The 18,799-nt window shown below is 40.3% G+C and overlaps 1 protein-coding gene and 1 pseudogene across 2 annotated transcripts in view; both read left to right on the top strand.

The window, feature by feature from the left end:
* Positions 1 to 18,799, top strand: part of LOC139480433 (palmitoyltransferase ZDHHC21-like) — a 405,161-nt gene that overhangs the window by 365,707 nt on the left and 20,655 nt on the right. The window lies entirely within an intron of this gene.
* LOC139478288 (uncharacterized) lies at positions 68 to 3,786 on the top strand (annotated as a pseudogene).

Here is an 18,799-nt window from a genome sequence, read left to right as displayed (position 1 = left end):
TTTCGTTGCTGTTAGTCGGCTGGAACGATCTTTTCATGTCATAGATCATTTTCTCTGTATGATCATCATGGCTACTCGCCGTTCGAAGAGACATCGAGGTAGAACTAGTTCATTGTTGCACGCGACGGATGACATAGAGATCCAACATGGCGGCCCTGCTTCTTCTGACCACGAGAATCAAGCATCAATCGAGAGCGCGCAATCTTTGGACGCAGAGACTTTCCGTGCGAGGTATCGCCACGAAAATACCGGGATTTATGACAGAGATCCCAATTCGTGTCCCAGCTGAGAGAACGAATTGCCAGGGACATTGGTATACAGCATCTTCCCCCAAGTCTCACCAAAGCACAATTTCTGGCAATCTATTTATGCCAGAATCTTCGGATGCCACTGAGGTTCACAGGACACACTTGCCCAGTAGGACTGCCTCCTCCTGTGCCACCATTACCTCAGCTGACCACAATGTGCCCAACTTGTGTGTGTCTGACCTTCAAGGTTTAACCATGACAGTTAATCAACTGGTTGCATCAGTAGCTGCACTAGCAGAGAAGGTTAATTCAACAGCCAATAACAACGACAATCACACTGTGTCTTCAGATACAATGGATGGTCAGTTTTCTCTGTAGACTGCCTTACATGACTTGAGTTCAACACGGTCAAGGGCCACCAGGCTTCTCCACCACACGTCCCTTCACCCTCGATACTGTTTATGACAACACAGCCTCAAGCACTACCCATCATGTTACAGGTAATTTTGGCTTAGACCCTAATTCCCTTCCCCGTGCAGATACAGTGTCTGCCAGTTTACGTCAACACATAGTGGAAGGTAGGGATGTCAACCTAGCACTGCTACTAGTTCCTGATGATATACCCACTAACCCTCGTACCATTGAACTGGGGAATGGTGAATTACGACATAAACCAGCCGGAGATCCCAGGCTACAGAAAACCCTCAGTCTCAAACATTCATTACTGCTTTCAATCGCTACAAGAGAATTATGTTGACCCGATGGCCTAAGAGAAGTGTAGAATTGGACAGATATCTTGATCTTATTTTGAGCCTTAGCAACGAAGGCGACGAAAGTGCTTTCTACACCTACCATAAGATGTTTTCAGACAAAGCCGCTTCAGCTCTTGTGCAGTACAATGTCAAAGTAGATTGGAGCAAGTTGGGTGAAGAGTTATACCTAAGAATTTTCAATTCTGACAAGACCAATAGGTGTCAACACTGTCATGAAATCAACCACCCCACAGTCTTTTGCCCTTTAGCCAACCACCAGGCTAGTGCCAACAGACGAGATAAGAATCTCCCACATATGTCCAATCGTAGCCAAGCCCGACCTCGAAACCGAGATGCTCATGGTCGTCAAATTGTGTTTCATATAGGATGTCCAGTGTGCAATAATTTCAACTATGAGTCGTGTGTACATCCAAACTGTAGATTTGCTCATGTCTGTGCTGGATGTCAGAAGAATCATGCACTCAAGAAGTGTTCCAAGACATCAGACAAATCGACACATTCCAAGTGACTACCCCTCAATGCAGTCATAGCTCCAATTAAGGTAGACATTTTACAGCATCAACTGGAAAACCATCCTGATAAATATTTTGTGCAAGAACTGGTTTCGGGGATATCGGATGGGTATTGCATAGATCACCCCCCTACTAGGACATATGAGTGCAAGAATTTGTTATCCACCAGAGGACGCAAGAATTCTGCAGCTGTCGACACTCTTCTGCAACAGGAACGAGACAGGGGCTATCTCATTGGTCCATTTGATATATCACCTTTCCCTATTCACCACATCAACCCCATTGGACTGGTCGAAGGAAAGTATTCCAAAAAGCAGAGACTGATTGTGGATATGTCGGCCCCTCACGACGATTGTGTGAACCAGCCTCAATTCCTTGATCGACAAGGACAAGTATTCCTTGTCGTATGTGACAGTGGATGATGCCATCAATGTCATCAAACAACTTGGGCCAGGATCTGTAATGTGTAAAACTGACATCACTGATGCTTTTAAACTTATACCTATCCACCCTCACCTGTGGCATCTTCACGGTATCAAATGGCGCCAACAGTTTTATTACTTCACTAGACTAGTGTTTCCATGTAGGTCCAGTCCTAAAATATTTGATCAGTTGTCCATAGCAATATGCTAGATAGCCCAAAACTGTTACCAAATACTGCTCATTCTTCATCTGTTGGATGACTTCATATGTTTTGCCAAAGACCATTCTACTGGACAGACTATTATGAACAATCCGCTTACTATGTTTTATGACTTGGACATTCCCTTATCCAAAGCTAAGACGGCTGGTCCTTCGGAATGCCTAGAATATCTTGGCATCACCCTAGATTCTACTCGGATGGAGGCCCGTCTGCCTTCGGAGAAAGTACAGAGAATTGTCACTTTGATTGACCATTTAATAAAAAAAATCCATGTGACAAGAGGGATCTCTTAGTGATTCTGGGACACATGAACTTTGCCATGCGCATCATTAGACCAGGCAGAAGTTTTATTGGATATCTTTTAGGGGTAGCTCACTCTGTTTCCAACCTACGGGACATTGTGCATCCCTCAGCTGACTGCCTGCCAAAATTGGAATGGTGTCTCCATGTTTATTAAAGACACTATCAACTCACCTGATTTTCAGTTGTATACAGACGCTGCAGCATCTCTTGGATATGGTAGTTTCTTCCAAGGCAGATGGTTTTCATCCACCTTGTCCACAGAACTGTTTAGTTTGGCAAGAGAAAACTTGTCAATAGCACTCATGGAGTTATTTCCCATTGTGACAGCTGCCCATTTATGGGGACCCATGTGGTCTAATAAGTGTGTGTGTTTCCACTGTGTCAACCAGGCCACTGTTGCTATCATCAACAAAGGCAGATTCCCTATCCCTCTTATCATGCGTTTTATGAGACAGTTAACTTTACATGCTATTCAATGGAATTATGTGTTTTGTGCTAAACATGTTCCTGGTGTGGATAATGCTATAAGCGATGCTCTCTCACGATTGCAGATAGCCAGATTTCGTCACCTGGCACCAGATAAAGAGTGTCACCCAACCCCTTGTCCTCAGCTGACAGACCTGATGTACCCATAACCCATGGAGGAACTATCAAGACAGACATGGAACTTTTGTGGTTATCAGCTGTGTCTACCAGAACATATCAAGTCTACCAATCAGGAGTTAAAACATTTCTGACTTTCATGACTATGCAGGGGTTCGTGTGGAAAACTACCTGTACTCTACCTCCTATCTCGGAAGACATTCTCATTAGATTTGTGGCACACTGTTATCGTAGATTGTTGCTGCGATATTCTACCATTAAATCATACCTATGTAGCATTCGGTTTAGGTATTTACAAGTGGGTTTACCTAACCCTTGGACATCCGATTTTTTAATTTGGTTGCAAACTATTGTGCAGGGGGTTAAGAGACATCAAGGGCTGTCCACATCACCTCGCTTGCCAATAACAACTCCTATCTTAACTAAGATGTGTATGGCTCTAAATCATGGTGTTTTTGATCATTACACCTGTGTACTACTGAAATCAGTGTGTTGTCTTGCTTTCTTCGGATTTCTCCGTTGCGGTGAATTTGCTTGTGACACTGACAAGTTTAATCCAGTTTACAATCTTACCCTTAGAGCTGTGCAATTCTCCAGGATCTCGGCTTCATTCACCTTGCTGTTGGCAGTGTCCAAGGCAGATCAAGTCCGGAAAGGAGTCACCATCACCTATACAGCCACGGGCAATTGTGTATGCCCTGTAGCTAGTATGCAAGCCTACCTCGTTCAACGCCATCGCTATGCCTTGCATAATACTGATCCTTTATTTGTGACTGTAGATGGCAAGGTATTATGCAGGACATATTTCATTGTGCAACTTAAGACTACTATTAAGACTGTGTGGTTATGATGACAATGCCTATAATGGTCTTTCCTTTCGAATAAGAGCCGCTACATCAGCAGCCAGTGCAAAAGTACCAGTTCACCTCATACAGGTCCTTGGTCGGTGGTCATCTTCTTGTTACACCCGATATATACGTACACCTCAAGATGTTTTGTGGCGTGCTCAAAAAGATATGGCTTATCTTTGTTAACATGTTGCTATAATAAGAGGGGTGTTCATTAAAGATTTCCCCTGACCCACTTCCGATGGACCTAGTGGAATGAAACTTGGCATAGGTCATGGGCGGATACAGCTTTTTTTAAAAGGGGGGATGCACAATTAGGATCTATTTATTGTGTTTGGTGGTAATTTATACAGAAATAAAGATTTTTTTCGAAATAAAAAGGGGGGGGGGGGCACCCCCTCCTCTGTATCCGCCCATGTAGGTATTAGTCTTTCTCCACATAGGAACCACCAAGAGTTATACACTTCTCCCATCGTTTATGCAACTATGGAGACCTCGCTTGTAAAAGTCCTCATTTTGCGTCTCAAACCAGGACTTGACTTCAGAAATCAGTGTTTCATCATCTGTGAAATGTTTGCCCTTCAAAAATGACTTCATGGTTGGAAAGAGGTGGAAGTCAGATGGTGCAAGGTCAGGAGAGTAAGGAGGATGTGGAAGGATTTCATAGCCACAGGACCACGCTTCTGTCTAGGCAACATGAGAGTTGTGTACTGGAGCATTGTCTTGCAGGAGACGGACACCCTTGGTCAGCATGCCATGCCTCTTAAGCTTGATAGCATCCCGCAATTTCCACAGCAGTGAAGCATAATAAGCTCCTGTAATTGTGGTACTCTTTGCCAAGAAATCCATCATCACTACTCCGTGCTGGTCCCAAATACCGTGAGCATGACCTTGCCTGCAGAGGGTTGGACACGTGCCTTCTTTGGCGGGGGTGACTCCACATGCTTCCATTGCATCGACTGAACTTTAGTCTCAGGATCATAGTGATGGACCCATGTCTGTCAAAAAAGTTTGCCTGTTTTTTTTGGCACATGTCCAAAAGATCCTTTGAGCAATTGACTCGTTCCTGCTTTTGGAAAGGTGTGAGCAACCTGGGAATCCATCGTGCAGACACCTTATGCATGTTCAAATTGTCATGGATGATTTTTTCCACAGACCCTGCACTGATCTTGACATCTTGTGCTAACTGGCAAACAGTTATACATCGGTCTGCCAAAATGGCGGTCTCCACTTGATGGATAGTGTCCTCATCAATGGCTAAACAGGGGCGACCAGGAATGGCGGCAAACCAGGAATGGCAGCTGTTTCTACAGATGTCCGACCACACTTGAACTGGCGATGCCAGTGTTTAACAACGTCATATGATGGGGCATCTTCCCCATAAGTTGCTTTCATTTCATCGAAAGTTTCTTTTGGTGTGCGACCTTTTAAATATAAAAACCTAATCACTGCTCGGTATTCTACTGGCTCCATTGTCACACCCTATACGATCATAACACCTGTAAAGGTGGTAAGATTAATAGTTCGGTGCTGCAAATTCAGATATAACCCATAGATACATGTATCATTACACATGTTAAATTTCAACCAAATATGATAACCCTAGGTGGTCTAGGGGAAATCTTTAATGAACACCCCTCATACCCTTCTCCACATCGCCCAGTGTATATATTCATGTTGTTAGAATTTATCTGTAAACCTTTTCTTCAAGTGTAATGTATTATCATGAGTATATAGCATATTTCTTGATTCCAATACACATGGTAGTTCACTACATATTATTATGATTTGTTGTTTGTTTCTCTTGATACAGGTTAGAAGATAGTTACCACCTTGGTTATAGGGCATACATTTGTTATGTCCTTGTACGACTATGACCAGTTTGAATTCTGTGTATTTATTTGGGGGGGATTCTCATTTAAAAAATTAATCATAGGCATATTTCTTAATTCTTTCATGTTCATTTGGCAGAGTATCCGCCTGTAGTTGCGGATATTCATGGGCCCAAAAATGTTAGTATTTTCACCACTAGGCCTGGTCATCTCAGCGCTTGAGACTGCAGGGCGTTTACCCTCAGGGTGTGGTCGAGTGGTTTGCTGTATTTACTTAAGTAATGGGAATCCCCCAGCCCAAATGAATAAATCATTATTATTTGTATGTTTGCTGTTCTGTTGTGTGTCAGTATAAACTGGTATTTTATACTATTTAAATCATCTAACTCCTCGTTAATTTTGCTCAATACGATGGGCTATTTATAGCTGAATTGTCATCGCTATTTATAGATTAGCAGTCAGGGTTACTTACAGCTGAACAGCCAGTCAGCGTTATTTATAGATTAGCAGTCAGAGTGACATGGCTGATAGATCATGGTTTTTGCGTAGTTATTGTATAACTGAAAATTACAATGACTGATAACCCAAACATTATGAACGCTATCTCGCAATCGTTATGAGCCTCTGACTTATTGTTGGTCTCGGTATTGGGTTAAGTTTCTTTCCATAAACGAGGAAGTATTCGTGCATGGCAGACTGAACATCCTTAAACGTTTGAATTGAATGTCCTTGCTTACACAGTTCATCATTAATAAAATCTAATCTCAACATCCTCTGTCTGGCCCATTGTGACTGGGGTGCTTCGAGTTGTTCTAATGCTTTATTATGTTGTTTACGCTCCTCTTCAACTTCTTTAGCGTTTGATTCCCTCAGAGTAGAAAATAAATAATTACTCCCCGAAAAAGCTAGAGCATTAACAATAGCTCCACCGACCATCACCGCCATTGTTGTTACTATATTTACATGAATATAAAATGTTCAATAATATAAAATATTCAAATGTTTAATTACTTCATTATGTCTTCTGGGATAAGCCCTTGTTTGATGAGCATACCTTTTGTTGCCATTGCCAATCCAATATCGTGAATCATCATACCGATATCATAACCATTAAAATCTAACTTGGGTGGTGTAGCTTTAGTAATCATTTTAGCCATACAGGCATAGCCAATGGTCAAGCCGTTGACCACTGCTGAATGATTACCAACATTTTACCGTCTGTAACTGGAGCAGTCATGCTTTTATAACATTATATGAGGGCTTACCTCTTATTGAACTTCTTATTGTGTAATCGGGGGTGACGTTTTTTCTTATCCGGTCTTATAAAACAACCATACCACTGCTATAGCAACAACTCCTAGTGCATAGGGAGCCCAAGTTTAAATTGGACAACTATGTTCAATATTTGAATTATGCATTAGTTTCGCCTTCCTTGCTAGCCCACCCTTTCTCCCAGCTGCGATTTTCAAAGGATTCTTAGTCACTCTGGCTTGTGATTTCGCAATCACTGGTATTTCCTCATTCACTTGTTGTGATTTCACAATCGGGGTTATTTCCTCGTTCACTTGTTTTGTCTCCACTATCTGTGGTGTCACTTTAGTCTCCATTATTAGTAAGTGGGCACTTATGTTTAAATTGACAATACCTAGCCGTTATTAAAGCGGTGGTCACCGGAGCTAAGAACATTCCGTATCTATGATAAAACTCACAGCTTACTGCGTTTATAGCGTGTTCTTTCTCGAGAGATTCGCATAAATACGGGCGATGTTCTGCCGGGATAGAAAGAAACGTACTAGCTACGATTGTGTATAGGTGTAACATAGCCGACCCTATTGTTTTAGTCATGGTAGCTCCCAGTCTAGACTCGTAACGCGCGTACAGTTTTTTAATTTCTTCATCGGTCATGTTATAATTTTTTTCGATGGTATAATTTTCCCCCAAATTTTGGGAACATTTTCCACCTGCTACCAAAGCCGCGAGTCTTTCTCTATGTTTATCTAAAGATTTATCTGTATCTTGATCTGCATGTTGATCTGGTTCTTTGAGCATTTGTTCGATGAGTTCATTGCATTCGATAATGTAATACCTAAGGAGATATTTAAGTCTAACATAATAAGATATGGCATATCCAATACAGCCCGAAATTATAAACTGTTGAGAAAGAATGAGGATTTCAAACCACATTACTACATAATGATAGCTATTGTTCAATTTATCGTATTTTTGCTATTTTTGCTATATTTTTGCTATATTTTTGCTATTTTTGCTATTTTTGCTATACTTTTGCTATTTTTTTGCTTAGCAGTTGCTATATTTTTGCTTAGCAGTAACTATTATTTTGCTCAGCAGTTGCTATTTTTGCTATATTTTTGTCATATTTGTTATATTTTTGCCATATTTTTGCTATATTTTGTGCTTAGCAGTTGCTATATTTTTGCTCAGCAGTTGCTACATTTGCTATATTTTTGCTTAGCAGTTGCTATTTTTGCTCAGCATTTGCTACATTTGCTAAGCAATTGCAAAAGCAGCTGGTTGATCAGTTTTTAACACAAGTTTACAATGCTTCGTTTCCACTAACAGCTATCTGACTTTATCTTGTTTGGGCTAGGTATAAATAACATCATTTTCACGTAGACATTCCTCAAATGAATCTCGGTCTTTGCAATGAAACAGGGCTACCCATTTGGTCTGCTCTCTCAGATCTTTCAGGACAGAGTTGTATTTTTGAGTAAGTACCCAAACGCTATGTTGAGTATGCTGTCCGGAGAATTTATTAATTCGGTGTTAATATCTGAATTTATACCTGGTTTTTGCTGATCGGAAGCAATAACAATTTTGTTATTATAGCCTATCACTTGACCGGTCTTAAGTTCCATATTACTCGGAGACATGTATAGTCCCGGCGCATAAACGTAGTCTATTTTGGATTGAGCATACTGTAATACATCTTGATAACGTTTAATAGAAGATGGTGTGTCAACTGGTGAATTAATAGCATCCTCTACGTTTGCGACAAACTGTTTTTGCGCATCGAGCGCCGTCTCAGAACCAATTATTCCCGTTTGTGTTTGCGATTGTGCACTAAGAATTGCCCATAAATAAGTTCTTATTGATTCATTAACTCTTACAAATCCTGGGTTCGTAAAATTATTTTCTGTTTTATCATTAAGAAATTCATTCCAAGCATCTGTTGTATTGTTTGGATGCACAAACTTTGTAACAATATAAGGCAAGCCATTCTTAAAACTCATAATATCTTCCCTCCAATCATTATTAAAAAGTTGCCAGTTGTGATACCAATTATGAGTTTTTAAGAAAATATTATGTAATCTTACATAGTTTGCTTCTATGCGACCACCTAAGTGGATCTACTGTTTTTTTTACCATTTCTTTAGCTAAAATATCACTTTCTTCTTTAACAGTTTTTTGTCCACTGTTTGGAACACCAAGACCATGGCTAGCTCCTTTAATACGCCAATCTGTTCCCGTAGAAACATTAAATTCATTACAAATACATTAGAAGGCCCTCTTATTGTATGGATTTTTTGTGGAATTCCATGCTCGATCCTGCGGTAATGGAGCACTTATTTCTTTAAGTATACCTCTAATCTGATCGTACACGTGAAATAATAAACAGACTTATTTAGTTCAAATCCTGGGGCATAAAGAGATACACCACATCCTGTTGTGGCACAGCATATGGCAAAGTTTAACTGGTTCTGCCAAAATTGCATTGGATTGTGAAACCAATCATGCAACATTTTATCGCTAGATGCCGTGACCATGTATTTTTCAAAGATATCAGGGAATTAAACAAAAAAATTAGCACCAGAGGCACTTACTAAAATCGACTGATAAGTAATGTAAGTTGATTGCATATTTAAGTTATGATATAGTATCTTTGTATATATAATATGTATGTTACACTCCCAGGAATAACAAATGGCCAGTCTATTCAACTGCTTCTATACAAATACTATCGATAACTCGGCTGGTCAACTTGAAGTCGCTCTATGCGATGTAACGTATTACCCGCGGTGGACCAATATAAATGGTGAGATAGAAAATAATAAGTTATTAATAGGTGAAATAGGTATTGCTCACACTCGCATTGTTATACCTGATGGGTATTACAGCGTATGCTCACTCAATGATGAAATTTTAAAGCCTAATGGAATTAGTCTCACACAAAATGAGTTGAATGGGATGCTGAAATTAAGCGCTGGAGAAGAGAAAGTATTTCTTGCCAAGATCTTAGCAGAAAAACTTGGACTTGAAGGCAAAACGGGACTAGTACCACCCAACGATATAGTGCATGGAATTAAATTACCCGATTTAGTTCCCTATAAAGAGTTGTGCATCCATCTTGATCTGATCAGTACAACGGATAATATTCAACTCGAAAGTCCTTTAACTCTACTAAGAGCTATTCCAGTCAATGATGAAAAATATAATAGTGGTAGAACGGAATCTTTCTCAACATTACAATACAGTCGTGCCTCGTTTATACGGACACTTGCGTCATTTCACAATTCGTCCGTATAAACGAATTTCCGTATAACTGAAACCAGCTTCTTACTGGAAGAGTTACATCCCTTCAATTATGCAACTCATGACAAAATTCCTTATACATATTGTTTTAATTAATTTCGGAGAAATCGTGTGTGAAGCGATCGGAAGATCGCACAACTCACCGTTATTAACAGCAACCGAGGTCAGATTACCGCTATTGACGCCTTGAAACTAACTTTAGTTGACAGAGAATGGATACATATATCATAAATGACATACTTTGACTCGTTAAAAGTCATATTTGTTTTTGTTTGACGATTCTATGTCAACGTGAAATTTTCACGATCACGCGATCACGTGCGCGTGAGCCTTGACGGTGACTGGTCACACTGGTTCCATGTAAAAAATAATACCCGAGAATAGCGATCAGCTGCTTCGCTTAGGGTTATTATTATTTTAAATATGTTTAGTAAAGGCTGCATATAATTAAGAAAATAATGGAATATATAATTCTTTATAAAAAAAATAGTTTCAGATACAATTGTTGTCGATCCTTGCATTAAAAATCCTATAAAGTTATATCATTGGGTGTGTCTTTACCGAATCACCGGTCGATTCCAAGAAAACGTGTGTACAGCTGATTGCTGTTTCCGGCTTAGTTTACGAGAAAATACACAAGGTAATCTTAATCCCTAGATATAAAACAATGCCTCGTAATGTTCTCGTAATACGTAATGAAGTTCAACTTTGACCTCCACAGACGCCATATTTATCGAAGGGGATTACATGTACAATAAACAAGCTCGTCTCAAACGTAACTCAGTGTCACTTGGTTAATTGACTTCTCACGAATCAAAGATATTACCACCAGCGGAAGTGTACTGTCCGGATAAGTGAGACAATTTTGAGTGCATTTCAGTGTTTTGTGCATGAAAATGACCGTCCGGTTCCGGAAACTGAATCTCCGGATATACGGGTAAATTTATATAGTAATTATTTCGTTTTGAATGAAAATCGTCCGGGAACCGAGGTTTCCGGATATCTGAAGTCCGTATAAACGGGGCACGACTGTATAAAAAATTAAAGCGGGGTATTATTTCAGATCTCAAAATTTCTGTATTAGATTTAAAACATCAACCTGTACATATAGGATACTTGAGTGTAACACTCCATATTATAAATAATGGTTGATTCATCAGGCCCTGGAACGCTCAGACAATGTAATATAATTGCACTTTCCGATCTCGGAGACACAGAAGGATTCGGTAAACCCAGTACCGATGGTAAGTTATACGCTTTACACTTACAAGATAATGTATACAAGCAGAAAGAAGTTACATTCACAGGTAATCTAGGAGATCTAAGCGATGTCGACGTTAGTAGACTCAATAAAAACACTTCATACAATCTTACTCGCAACGATGATAATAAAAGGACTATGATTGAAGCAAACATCGAGAGGCTATTGAATAACGTCATTACCCCACCATATGTGATGACGGGTAAGGCACATAATTTAACTACCGGTAAGATAATAAATAGTGAGTATCGTACTCACGGCTTATATCCCATCAAAACGAAAAAGTGTGTTAGTCTCTCCCCTGCCAGAAAACCCAGGTCATATGTTATTGAGTCGTCCGGCATAAAGAAAAAGTTAGTTTAAATTTGGTTACTGAATTCAATGATATAAAACAGAACTTGAGTGCAATACCTAATCTTTCTACGCTTATTATTGAAGTCTTGTTTGGAGATGCACCAGAAGATGCCTTCGAAATATTACCAGGTCTATCGATTAAATGGCTTAAGAAACACCAACGTCAACATTCCAGTATTTATATGGGAGCATCACTCATTGTAAACCTATAGAAAGTGTGTTCTGTGTTGTGATTGGCTAATTTGGGTCACATGACCAAATGTCAAAGGGTGAAAATATTATTTGAATTCCCTGAAGCAAATGACCAAATCACTGTGTAGGAAATAGAGATTACTACACGAGTGTCTGTCAGATACCATTGATCTTACGAGTTGTTTCAAAACGTAGATACGCTTTGTAACGAGTTGTAAGATCAATGGTATCTCACAGGCACGAGTGCAGTAATCTGTTTCTTTCACACCCCAAAATAGCACCTTTTTAGCATCGAACCGATGAATATGTCATGATTGCAGTAGTGCATTATACATGACACTACTGTCATCAGTGACATCATCCTATGTGCTGCTTACTACTCATAAATAATGTGACCCGACACAAAAAGGTTTCCGTCATATCCGGATTATCAAGGCGATGATGAAAATTCAAACTAGACAAAAACAAAGAACACACTGGGTGCCAAGTTGAAAGTTTACACCTCAAAGAAATTACCAAATATGTACAACAATGTTTACTTCCGTATGACATCACTATCTATGACCGACTTTTACAAAATGGCGTGTTCACTGACAACAGTACGCGGGATTTCCAGAGGAGGATTTTCGTTGATTGAGGGATTGTATACACATAAATTCGTCACGTAAGTAATCAGAAGCATTCTGACAATCTGTGTACTGTTATTTGTTTACCATGTTTTCCAATGTAAGAAAGAGAATTAGTCAGAAGTGCAGATAACTACCGTCATCATTGTGTGCCATGCGTGATTTAGCGTCAGTCATGGCGCCACACAGGACGGAAACTTTTGTAAAAGGCTTCTGTTGAATTTACCACGTCATTGTAATGTATATACATGTATCTGTATTTCCATAATTAGTGCAACGATACTCTTCCCATGAATATTCTCAAACGCGTGATCGAGCCAATGTATGCAACAATTAGACGAAAGTACCTCCAAAAAGGCTACACAGTGTAAAATCTGAATTTTGCTTTGTTTACATTTCAGCAAGTACAGTTTTCCGAGCACAGTTTTCCGAGCACAGTTTTCGTTTCCATACCTAACTTATTTAGCATGATTTCATCTAGATAATTTGCATTAGTGACAAAGACCATTTATCCATTGTTTCGAAAATGTATGAGGAATTCAGGGATGCATGTATAGCATTAAATATTGAAATATACCTGATTGAATAGGCGTCTCATAACGGGCATTTTGTGGACACAATCCAATATGGTGAAACGTACACTTCAGCGTTCGTGTATGCGTATTTTCCAAAACATTCTAAACGATTCTAGGCTTATCAGCGACTTTTCAGAATTATCAGTAGTGATTTGATACCTTTGATCGCTAATATGCTAATTTTCTACTTTAATTATTCTAGTAAATATCCGATATTTAGATTTCTAAACACACAGTAAATATTTATATAACGCTGTGAATTGTGATTTGGCAAGATTTACAATGTACCTAATTTTCAGAAGTCACTTTCAGTAATTTTGAATTGCCTAAATTGACAGTAAATGATAAACAGAAAGGGGAATTCAAAACTGTGAAGTGTATTAATCTGCATGACGTATTTTGACTTTTATTCGATTTCGAAGTGAGGGTTGAAGATATATGTGTCGCTGTGGCATCCAGGGGGTTTACACTCTGAAAAAATGATTATGTTGACATAACAACAGATAATGTAACTGATAATAATAACAAACAAACTCGCAGAATGAAGCACCAGCAACTTATGAATGACTTACACTCAGGAAAGTAGTCCGCCATCATTACCAAAATCACAATTTTCATTCAAGCTAACGCTTTCGGGTCGCGAAATGAATTTCCAAGATGCAAATACTCGATAAAATCCCGGAAATAGACACACACATAGTATTTATCTTCTAATTGCAACCCTTGAGGGGGTCCAAATTATTAAAAGTGACAGCATTTCTCTTACTAAGATATTTATGCTGTATAATATACATTTAATAAGGCTGATGTATACTCTCAAAATATTGAAGCAAGACCAATTAAAGACTATTATATGATATAATAACATACATTATGGATTTATATCCGGTGCTTGATGAAGCATCTGAAAAGATGGATACTGTTGATGGATTTCGATTACATCAAATAAGCGACATAAAACATCGAATAGAGAAGGATAGGGAGTTGAGACTTGGATTGTATAAAAAGTATTGCAGAGCCGTGAATGCTCTTGACAGAGATGACACCGTGCTTGTAACAGCTAGCATGGGACTCGGTGTAGCTGATGTCGGTTCATTATCAACTATAATCGCTGCGCCTATCGTGCTTGGCATGGAAATAGCTGCCGGAGTCTCAGGACTGACAGGAATAGTGATTAAAATTTATTTCTCGTAAGTTGCAAAAGAAAGCATTAAAACATGATAATATTCGGATACTCGCCGAAGCAAAGTTGAACAGCATTGAGGACCATATTTCAACAGCAATGGCTGATTGTAAGATATCTGAGGAGGAGTTTCGTTTAGTGCTGTCGGAACTCACCAAATACAACGTAATGAAGCAGGAGATTCGATCCAATTCTCGTAAGACCAGTGGTATTAGCGAAGACGAGAAAAAAAAGTTCATAGAACAGGGGAGACAACAAGCGCGTCAATTATTCCGTGCCAAAACCAAAGAAGTGGTTGGAGATTGAAAATAGATTGCTTACTTTCGTTGGATCACATTTAAACGAATGCTGACATAAGTATATAATAATGGAGAATTACAAACCAACAAAGGAAGAACTCGAAAACGCTATCGAAGCATTTATGCTCAGGGACAAAATTTTCAAATGGAGAGAATTACCCCAAGGTATATATTATATCAGTGATGTCAAACCAACCAAATACAGTCATCAATTGTTTCTTTCCAATTACCAAGAAGAGTATATAGTCTGGTCTCCTAGTAAAATGAACAAAGAACTTAGTAAAAGTGTTGAATATCACTTTTCTCAAAATAATGCACTTGGGTGGCTGGTTGCATGATGTTTTTGTTTGTCCATAGAGCATACAGTTTGTGCATTGGGTTGGCCATGTCCTGTAAGGCATAGTTTCTATGTCCTTACCACCTAGATTAAGGTGGTCGGGGACTGACTGGCCAAGTAATGTGAGTATAACTACTCGTGTGTTGGTTGTCCCCATTGATTTGATCCTGTACGCCGACAGGATTGTTGGTTGAGTGACTTTCTTTTGGGCTTGACAGACAGTCATCATTAATTTTCTTATCCAGATATACAGCAAATCTGACATTGCTAAGGTACTTTGGGGTATCCCATTTTAGTTTGATCCTGTTTATGCTTTTGGGCATGTCAACTGACTCTGTGAGGTTGTCCCCGACAACAACATGCCTTCTTTCACACTTATTTATATGTGAATTTTATATTTTTGTTTGTGCAGTGATCAACATATCCTTTCACCTATTATTAACATTGATGTCTACACAACAGATGTATATATTTGTCACCTACGTAAGGTTTTTCAATTTATTTCCAGTTGTCATTTATCTTTCAGAATCGTCTGTGAACGATCACATTTCTTCTCTGTATCAAGTTACTATTTTCTATCCCAGAATGCAATATATTTTTCCCCGGGCATGCGCAGTACTAAGGATGTGACGTCATTTTGTTTTTCTATATTAACAACAAGAGCCTCAATGTCGTTCAGCTGTTTCCATTGTTCTCTCAGCTGTCATTACGAATCATGGTCATTCAGAAAATCTACACAATCCTTTGCCATCCTGTTGTGTATGCAGTACAACTGTTTGTTGCTATCGTAACAATGGCTGACAGACGACATTTTAAGCCAGATCGCAATCAACAGGGTTAACCAGGATACGACCTCTGACCTGCATGAAAACAACAATGGTGCCGATCGTGGCGAAGCATCTAGCCCAGTTTCCTCTCACAGGAATGTAACAGAAGCTCTCCTTTTTGACAGCTGCTGATAATCGACAACGGCTGCCAGACATGGATGTCAATGTGCCCACTTTCTGGTCCAGACGGACATTAATGCAGCTTAATTGAAATATGAGGGTGATGACAGGCACCAACAGCACAGTCGCCACCACTACAATCCCTCAAACCGCTCCAGTCAGTCAACATCAAGGCAGTGATGTGCCGCTACAGAGAGACAATTCACAGGATTTTGCTCTGATAATTCTGCTATTGTTACAGAAAACACAGTGACAGCGTTTTCATTACAGGGAGATCGCTGAACTGAAGTCTATCGTCATGACCTTGGGACAACAATTACAACCTCCTACAAGTACATTTACCACCACCAGTGACAACGACAACCCAGAGAGGAGTCAAGACAAGCCACAGGAGCAAGTAGAGATTTTCCCAGACAGCTAAACAGGGACGTACCCTCGGATTCACGGCCACACATACACACATTTCATCCACTCTTAAATGAGATACAAGGTAATATGTCAATCTAGCCTTGCTTCTTCTGCCATCAGGAATTTAGACACAGTGTCAGATTTTGACAGACTCTCAACTTATGTGATGAACAGCCTTTTCTGAGGAAGGCACCAGCATTAGGTGGGATATACCTGATCAGAGACTATGGACAAGGGATGATTTCCCCTATGGTAAATTCTCTTCCCAAGACACTGTTGAATTTAGGAACAACCTGTCAGCATGCAAGGCCCCAGATGTTGTCACTAAGCAGTAGAACATGTGTCACAAGGGATTATGTGATTGGACCCTTCGGGACGCCACCATACAGGGTGTATAGAATCAGTCCTGTAGGTGTTGCTGAAGGGAATATTCAAATCAGCACCTCATGCCAGCGAGTCAGTCCCTTCCTTACTTACCTGGTCCAGCTCAGCCAACAGTTTCCAGTTCCTACCTGCAGAGTACACCTATCCCTCAATTCCATAATAATCTGCTCCCTTTACACTCCTATACCTGCAGGGTATCCCCATTCTCACAGGCCGACACGGCCCTGGTCCGGCACAGCCACCAGTTTCCAATTCCATACCCACAGGGTACTTCCATAATAATTTGATCCCTTAACACCCCTATACCCGCAGGGTATCCCTATTCTCACAGGCCTGCACGGCCCTGGTCCGGCGCAGCCACCAGTTTCCAATTCCATACCCGCAGGGTACACCTCTCCTTCAATTCCGTAATAATCTGCTCCCTTTCCACCCCTATACCCACAGGGTATCCCTATTCTCACAAGCCAGCACGGCCATGCTCCGGCGCAGGCACCAGTTTCCATTCCATACCCGCAGGGTACACCTCTCCTTCAATTCCATAATAATCTGATCCCTTTCCACCCCTATACCTGCAGGGTATCCCTATTCTCGCAGGCCTGCAGGTCCCGGGTCCGGCACAGCCACCAGTTTCCAATTCCATACCCGCAGGGTACACCTCTCTTGGTTTGCGCATGTGGAACCCTTTCCTCTCACAGTGGAACGGCATAGCAGTATTTCATGACGTTGAAGTGACATCCACCTCACACTTGAACCGATATACTGACGCTGCTGCAACGGTTGGCCATGGTGGATACTTCAACATATTCAATGGGGCCTGGTTTGCAGAGAATGGCCATCAGATGTTACAATTCCTGGAGCACAAATCAAGGGCATTCATGGAGCTGTATCCGATCAAGGTTGCTGCTAAACTTGTGGACATTAGTGGACACAGAGACAAGTGCTATTTCATTGCGACAACCAGGCCACCGTGTTAATTATTAAAGGTCAATCAACAATGCAGGAAGATTATGGCATTGATGAGAACACTGACTTGGACGGCAGCTAGAATAATTTTGTTCTGTTAGCTCAACACGTGCCCGGAATACACAACGAACTTGCTGATTCTCTATCTCACTTCCACATGGTGAATTACGCAGAGTGGTGCCGCAGGCAGATGTACTTCCGCAACAGTGCCCACCCAGCTCAGACATCATGTGGCAGCAGCTATCAGTCAGGGTACTAAATCTGCATACACTACAGGCTCCATGTGCTATGTAATTTTTCTGTTGAAATTCAGCATGGTCAGCAACCTGTGAATCCAGTCTCACCAATAAGTGAGACTATATACAATATTTCGTAGCCCACTGTTTTTTTTTGAGTGCTAAAACTGAAACATGACACAGTGGATTTATCTGGCCGGTATCGAGTTCATGTACCTCCAAGCTGGTATCAAGACCATTTTTGACGATGTATCTTCAGGAGCTGTACACAGACTACAGACTTTATTAGGAGGTTACAAGAAATGCAATCAATATCTACAAAGTAGCGCTTGCCTATTACTTACAGTGTTTTATGTAAACTAGTGGCTCAGTTACAAGTAGACGTGTTTGGATATTTCAACGATCTGGCTATGCAATGTATGTGCATAACTGCCTATTTTGGATTTCTACGGCGTGGAGAATTTACTTGTGCCTCGTCGTTTGATCCAGATGTACATCTAACAGCGAGTGATGTGCAATTTGAACAGACACAACATAAGTGCATCCTAACCTTAAAGCTTCCAAACAGATCCCTTCGAAAGGGTGTGCAACCCACATGACTGAACTGTTATTCCTATCGGTGCTACTAACACTCATCAGTGCTTCCTGACACCGTTCAATCTAGTTCTGTGACATTACCTGGATGTTATAACTCATTGGATTCAGTATTTAATTCTCATAT

The sequence above is a fragment of the Haliotis cracherodii genome, unplaced genomic scaffold (genome assembly GCF_022045235.1).
Source record: "Haliotis cracherodii isolate W230 unplaced genomic scaffold, xgHalCrac1.p SCAF_4, whole genome shotgun sequence".
Classification (NCBI taxonomy): Eukaryota; Metazoa; Mollusca; class Gastropoda; order Lepetellida; family Haliotidae; genus Haliotis; species Haliotis cracherodii.
This window is presented reverse-complemented; position numbering and strand designations above follow the sequence as displayed.